Here is an 8,418-nt window from a genome sequence, read left to right as displayed (position 1 = left end):
AGAGAAACCACAGAGCACCAAGATCACTACCAAATCACACTGGACTTGCATTTCTTACATGAATCAGTCCACTCATGTTCCAAAATACCACAAAACACCTAAGTAGCAAGGCCAGCATCTACTGCATCGTAACAGCTGGTCACAGACTAGAAATACTTCTACCATTTCATAAAGCAGTTACAAAATAAGATGTGCATATACACTGCAACTGTATATGTGAATATGTACACATACAGCTGCTCTTGGCTCAGCCCTGATAAAAACTAGAAGTTGCATTATAATCTGCCACAGTTTTACAAGACACTTTTGGCCCAGCTTCCCATTGTAGCTGCTCACCAATGCCTTTTGACTCAGGTTTGCCTGTTTTCCCGTTATCCACCAACTGAACAACACAGTGTCTATATCACACAATGCTTTAAAACTTTGATAGGTAAATATACAAATAACAGTTAGCTACCAAAATATTTGCAACAGACTAATAGCAGTATAAAAACTTACGTTTTGGCTACATATATACACCTTAGTGCAAGAAGCAAGGCTACTTGTACCAAAATATTTGCAACAGACTAATAGCAGCATAAAAACTTACGTTTTGGGTACATATATACCCCTTAGTGCAAGAAGCAAGGCTACTTGCATTTTGCTGCTATCAGTGCCTATTTAGATGATCTTTACCTGAATGGGAAATGTTAAGGAAACGCCGAGTTACGATGAGCTGTGTTCCGCAGGCACTGTAGTACCAGGCCAGGTTAGGAAGTGCAGTGAAGCATATTACATTTACTGAAGCAGCTATGTCCTCAAGAAAACATAGGACTTGGAAATGGAAAGTTGTACTCTGGAGTATTTCAAGAAAACATAGGACTTGGAAATGGAAAGTCGTGCTCTGGAGCATTCAAGCCAGCTTTTTAACTACTTTGCCATTTTTGCATACTACTTAGGAAAGGCTTGTTTCTTTTCTTTTAACTGTAAGGCTATTACTCAGTGACTTCATTTTGCAAATGACAAAAACACACAGAAAAGTTAAAAGTTCTCATCAGAAACCAAACAATTATTCAAGAAGTCTTATATCTAAAAGAGAATTAAAGAAATCCAAGGTGAAGCAGAGGTTCACATTGTCTGTGCTCCCATTCCTGCCTTTTACAATCTACTCTGTTTTCTTATTATGTACTTAGCTAGTTTGTTTAGCTCCATCCCAACAGCACAAATGAAAACAGACTGTAATTTCCATTGTTTTCAGAAAAGTGTCACACTGACATCAAAAGTTCCAATTGCAGCAAGGCAATGCAGACCGTGAGTATATGAATCGCTGCTTTCGCCAGTTCCTTCTCTCATTCTCATTCATTCATTCCTGGCCACAACATCTAGAAGAACTGGGGCGTGGTAAAACACTTGATTCTTCCTCTATGCTACATTTACGAAATTAAGATAAACAACAGACACCACCTCAAAAGACAGACAAGAGTCTCTAGTGGATAAAACCAGATTTGACTGGCAATAAACCTCCAATTTGGAATAACAGAAAAAGGGTAAATTGTTGCAGGCAGTAACAAAATTGATAACCTAAACTGTATCCATAGCAGTAGATCATGCAACTCCAGACTCAGCTGAAGAACTCTCTAAAACTTTCCTGATCTTCCACTTCTGTATTGACAATCACCTAAATTCTGGCGTGCAAGGCTACCTTTCATTTAATAGTCACAAAATGTATGTATGATGTTCAGGCTATAGCATGCCTTCAGGACATTATGTATGCTGCCTCTTCTCAGAGCTAACTGATCTTCCACCGAGTTCCAGGAAAAAAAAAATAAGAAAAAAAAAAAAGTATCTTTAAATCACGGATATGTGTGCCTTCAAAAACGTGACAGTAAAATGATTGAGAGCCACGCATCAGTACGTCTGTCAAACACAGGAATATTTCCCTAAATACCAAATACTGCTGCAATCGGCAGGACAGGGTGTAAATCATTCTTAACAGTGATCATTTTCTTTCTCACTTTTGTATTCTGCATCCCCAGATTAAGTACTAACAATGCTGCTTTCCTGAAAGCTGGAGAAGTTTCTTGTTATTTTCTTCTCAGAGACCTCCATCAGTCTCAAAGTTTTTAGCTCCCGTCCATTGTGAGGAATTTTATATGCACAGCTTAATACAATCAAACAGATGAGATGTATCCTGGGCTGCATCAAGAGAATCACGGCCAGCAAGTTGAGGGAGGTGATTCTGTTCCTCTACTCCGCTCTGGTGAGACCCTGCCTGGAGCCTTGCATCCAGCTCTGGGGCCCCCAACACAAGAAAGACATAGACCTGTTGGAGAAGGTCCAGAGGAGGCCACGAAGGTGATCAGAGGGATGGAGCATCTCTCCTATGAGGAGAGGTTGAGAGAGCTGGGGTTGTTCAGCCTGGAGAAGAGAAGGCTCCAGGGAGACCTCATTGCACCCTTCCAATACCTGAAGGGGGCCTATATGAGAGATGGGGGAAGAATTTTTAGCAGGATCTGCTGTGACAGGACAAGGGGTAATGGTTTTAAACTAAAAGAGGGCAGATTCAGATTAGACCTAAGGAAGAAATTTTTTACAATGAGGGTGGTGAAACACTGGAACAGGTTGCCCAGACAGGTGGTGAAAGTCCCATCCCTGGAAGCATTCAAGGTCAGACTAGGGGGGGCTCTGAGTAACCTCATCTAGTTGGAGATGTCCCTGCTCAGTGGGGGGAGGGGGGGGTGTGTGGACTAGATGACCTCCAAAGGTCCCTTCCAGCCCAAATGATTCTATGACTCTATGCTGTGGACAACCCTCATTAGCAGCAAGAATTCATGGAATGGCAGTTGGCTCTCTTCAGGTGGGCAGAGATCTCTTGGACCTGCATTAACAAGTATGTTCAAACACCTTTCTGAACTCATCCATTAATTCTTCTTAACTGTGGAGATTTTCCAACCCCCTTTCCATTAATGTAGAAACTCATACACATACTAGCAAGCACCAGGCTTCTTGCATGGAAGATGAACGGTGAATTTTATACAACGCCACATCGGCTAATTCGTACTCCCCGAGCAAGAGTACTGTCATCATTCAGAACAGGGTTACACCAGACTGAAGCTGGGCTCGTGTCACCTCTACAGCCTCAAGCTCTTGAAAATGTTTCAGGAACTCCTACACCAGTTCATTCTTCAGTCCCCACCAGTCATGAAAGGGATTCAAATTTTCTATTAATTTTCAGATAAATAAAATAACCCTTTTAAACAGCAAGCTAATCACAATCATTATCTCCAGTTTTCTGGTATACCTCATATTCTTACTTTAATTTTCACTTCTATGGATCTTTATGTTGTTTCTAAAATGCAATACTCAAAATATCCTCTACTTGATAACTTCCATATAGAGTAATTATTCTTATGTCCTGGTGCATGTGTCAAAATCTTATTTAAGGTAAAAGAATGAAAAAAATGACAGAGCGATGGAAAGTGAGAGGTCTGGAGTTTTCCAAGGACAGTTTTCTGGTCCTCTCAGCTTCAACAGTACAGTGCTACTGCTGCTAATGTCACCGACAGAGAATTTCAAAAGAAGTTTCAAACAAAAGGATCCCATCAGTAGCCCCCAAGGCCCTTCGAAAAAGGTTTGAGATGCCTCAAACACATTATCCAGGTCTTTGAAGAAATGCATTCAGTCTGTTTTAAAACCTTAAGATACTGAGGGGTTGCAGTAAAAAATACTGAATGCCATCTCAAAAATCTGCTACATTCCCCATTACCAGTTCCATACTATTTTGCTATGTGCATTCCTCCACTTACGAAAGGCATTTAAAAACTACTCCTGTTTGTGGCGAAGTTCTTATAAATTGGGTTAATACACACCCTATCTTGCCTTGATGGCAATTCTGTTTCGTTTTGCAAGAAGGTTCCTGACCACACTGGGGTTCTCATATTTTGTAACTGAACTAAAATCTCTTCAGCTCAGAATGTAAGAGATGAAGGCAACTAATGGATCCACAGTATGCTACTAGTCAGCTTTTACTAGTCCACAAGGTATTCCCTCAGTGCCGAGGAGGGAGGTTCAAGCATGCAACAGGGAGAAAACAAGTGATTACATTATGGCATCCATACCACTGACAGAGGCTAATTGCACTTGGGAGCAAGGTGCTAAAATGGCAACTCATTTGGGAAACAAAACAAAATAAAAACCAGGACAGACAACACTGTGCAAGAATCAAGGTTCTCCCATGAATACCGTGAACTGAAAAAAACCCAAAGAAACCCAAACCCAAACTCATGTACCCTATACATAGGGGCAGAGGGAGAGGAAAAGCTATGTGAATGACCTGTTACCCTGCAGGTACTCTAAGACACTGCCAGAATCAGGAATTCTCATCAAACAGCAAGGAATTTGCAAGACAAGTTAAGACAAGACAGAAAAATATGCTCCGGGTCAATATTTTCAATTTGAAGGAAGAATCGAGAATCGTGTCATGTGTCTTTCACGCCGTGCACATTAATCCTGAAACAGTACACAGGAAACCTGAACAATTCTCACGTAAAATTCAGACAAGTACGGACAGAGCTATGACTTGCTATTTCCTCTACCGATCCCACCCTGGTCCTACAGGGCCAAGCCACATCAGCTGTACAAGCAGTGCAGTGGCATACACAGTACAAACCTGTGAAGATCAATATAAGGCTCTCAAACCACACTTGAGAACGCACTGAGTTTTGACAGCCTCCAGAACACTTGACCTGAAACTAATGTTGTTAAAGCACATGTGCTGCCTCCTTTGAACCCAAGCGGTTTTTCTGTAGTGCCGCTGAGAACAGCATCTGGCACGCACATTGATGGATGTGGCTCTTGACCTCCTGAATCAAAGAGGAACCGCAACAACACTTCATGAACAAAACCAAAAAATAGGCACTTTGGACATAAAGCACAATAGCAAATCTCTTTTACAAAAGGTGTTTAAGCAGATTTCCAGAATAGTCTGAAGAGTGACAGCTATCGATACTGCTGCTTTCACAGTCCACTCATCACCTTTACTCTATCTAGGCTGAGTGTTCGCTAATTTACTTTCCTTTAAGCACTCATTTTAGCCACTTGCTGAACAAGTACAAATATTTCACTCTATTTTTTTTTCAAGAAAAGGATGTGGTTTAAGTCATAAACACAACATTGATGCTGCAGCCTCAACTCTCAGTGTTTCTCCTTAAGGGCTTCATAAATACATTGAACAATGGCAGCGTCTAAGCCCAGCAGACTACTAGTTTTCAAATGCCACTGAGGTCCTTTCTGAAGGGTAATAACAAAAAAAGTGTACAAAAGTAATCCTGTTTCCTTCTGCTAATGAAACCGCTTCTAGCATATTGATAAATTTGAAAAGAATTCATGGAGATGTTTGATATACCAGAAGAAAATTTAAAAAGGTCATCTAAGCATCTGAATACTTGATCTATGCTAAAAGCACAACAGAGATGCAGAAAACTAGCAACTAGTTACAGAGTGATACACAATAGTTAAGAGGGGAAGAAAACAAAACTATGACCATTAAAAAAAAGTGCAAGATAACAATCCACTAGTGAGGGACAGATTACAAATATTTCAGGTTTTTTTCAGGCAAAAACTGCCTTTCAGCCTTGCACATTGAACTTCTCATATTGCAAGTTTGAGTTTGGCAGTTTGTAATGAATCAAAGCAAAATGCTTGCCACTGCTCGAATAATTACGAGATTCTCAGCCTTGAATCCTCCTTAGGGGCCTATACAGGACTATCTGTGGCAGTAAACCTGTTGATTTGCCCCTTTCAACCACAGGAAGAGAGACAGGAGGTAAGAGATGGCACGTCTCTATGGGGAGCACAACACAGTGGTACCAGCACGCACTCAGCGGCACCACAAACTTGTCCCAAAGCGACGCCGTGAGGATTTCTGCGGGGTGCTGGGTTGCACAGCCGCATCCATGCACTTTTACAGAGCAGCACTGAACTGCAAAGGAAGCAAAGGCAGCGAGAGAGCTCTTCAAACACTTCCCTGTGGGCAACCTAGAAATAGCTGGCCACAAAGGAGTGCATTTGGGAGACTTCACCATTCCAAACCATGATTCTGTGTAGAAGTTACCTGATATTGTGATACTCAGAGGAGAGACTACAGCCTTTTTCCAGACTCCTGCCAACCACTGGCTGCATGATGCTGCATTTGCCTGCTGCTTATGGAGGTCTAAATAAATTTTAAAAAAACAAAAAAAATCATGCCTGAAGCAATGTCCAAATCTTCTTCCTCACACAAAAGGATGCCCGCAGTTGTCCAGGAACAAGAAGATACTCAAAGTGTCCTAAATAAGTAAAAAAGTCAAATATGCAGTTAAACATTATTTTCTTCCTTCCATTACCTAGGGGGTATTTTGAGTGAAATATATTATAAAACGAAAGTTATTACAGAGCACCTCAGAAATATTCACTGTAAAAGCATCAGGCCTAAGAACGATACAAGACTATTAGAAATAAACCCGTCTGCCACCTTATCAGCAACAAAACATCTTTTCTGGGTCCCCAGCTGTGAAAACCGTCCGGCTTTTGCAGTACTCCCGTTGATGGCGGACAGGTATTTTTGACAAAAACCCAACACAACTGACATCCTGACTTTGCAGCTGGCATTACTTTTGTTAAGAGAAAAGAGATGAGGTTTCCCTCGTCAATATGAATTGTTGACTCCACAGGGCTGCAGAAGCAAAGTGGAACACATGTGACTATGTGGGCTACAAAGAAGTGAAGCATAACTGTGCCAACTAAACACACAGAGAAGGAACTCGGCACCCGACACGACAGTTTAGCTCTTCCCAATTCCCCAGAAGCAAACTAGATTGCAGGGAGGCCAGAATTTCACTTCTGGTATTTTATTTTTAATTCCATTACATGCAAGAACCAGTCCTTCAGCATGCAAAATAAATATGTCAGCGTATAGGTCTGGGTCATTTCTATATGCGGTTGAAGACTGGCTTTACTGAATAAAGAAAGTGTCTTTTTAGCATTTGGTCTGTGTTAAGAGGTACCACAAAAAAAGGCTAAAAAGGGTAGATAATTTTAAAAGACTTCCTCACTGTTCTACTCACAGTGATACATTAGACGAACCCAGATCCCCTTTGAGTATAATGAGTAGGAAACACACCTGGAAACAACTGCCACTGCCCCAAAAATGGACTTTCAACTTTTTGAATTTAATGTAATTTTCACTTCCAAGCTTTTAGCTCATGAAGAGAGCAAGCTCACAAGCTGCTATGTAAAAGCACTTTATATTCAAAATTATATACCAAGACATTTTCAGCATTTAGAAAGCAAAATATACATTTATTTGCCAAGAATTTAAAGAAGAATTAAATTTAACACTGAGCAGTTAATTTTAGAAGGGAACTCTTCCACCACACAAATTTGGAAGGAAGACCATTTTCACTGCTTTTGGTCACTTGGTAGTCTCTAGCCTTGTGAAGTGTATTTCTAGGCCAAAGCTAAGAAAAATTTTACACACAAGTTGCCTGATATTGAAATATATTATATTTACCAGCAAGACCTGTAGCTTCAAAGGAAATTCTGACCACAGCACTGACCAATGCATTTGTTTCTGCATCATGATAAGAGTAAGCTATCAAATGTTTTCTTAAATCTCGTACAAAAAGGGTTTGCGGGGTTTTTTTTGAGGGGATGGTGGGCTGTTGAGGAAAAGACACCTTTGTTGTTCAAAAGTGGCAAAGTATTTTAACCCTGACGTTTCAGCTCCTCATTAACGTGCACTCCCCCCGTGGCCCCAGCCTTGTCCCATCCCCAAAGCCTGTGTCCTCCCTCTTCACCATCCTCTCAAGCTGGGCTGCTCCCAACATTTGTTGGGCTCTCAAGGAGCCAGATAAGGAGGGGGAGAGGGGCTAAAAATAATCCTTCTTACCAATGTGAGGGCAGAGAGAAGGAGAGAACTGAACCAGACCGGCTCTTGGATCCAATCCACCACATAGCCCCCCTCAATTTTAATGGGAGAAACAAGGTTTGCTACGTGAGGTTTGGTTAAGGGGGAAGCTGCCATGAACTTGCCACCAGTCACAGAGTGCGAGGCCTTCGTATGAATATTCCCGCCTATCCACTCAAGACAGAAAATTATGGACTTTGTAACTGAATGACAGGAGCTTTTCCGTGTCCCTGTTTGATTTAAATAGGCCAACATTAAATGCATGATCTTGAAAGAAACTGAGTTTTATTACTCTGTGCTCCCAGAATGAACAGAGGTCCTCTGCGTAGTGTAAATAAATGCACAAACACCACTTAAAAGAACATATTTTCAAAGGTCAAGATTTATGGAGGTAATGTTTACAAAATAATCAACACATGATTGCCCTTTTCAAAATGTAAATAAAGTTTTGTTTTCAGATAAGACTTTTGAAATACTGTTAGCATAGAAGTAAG

This window comes from Cariama cristata, unplaced genomic scaffold (genome assembly GCF_000690535.1).
Source record: "Cariama cristata isolate BGI_N322 unplaced genomic scaffold, ASM69053v1 scaffold5022, whole genome shotgun sequence".
NCBI classification, from domain to species: domain Eukaryota; kingdom Metazoa; phylum Chordata; class Aves; order Cariamiformes; family Cariamidae; genus Cariama; species Cariama cristata.
Note: the sequence above shows the minus strand (reverse complement) of the source record.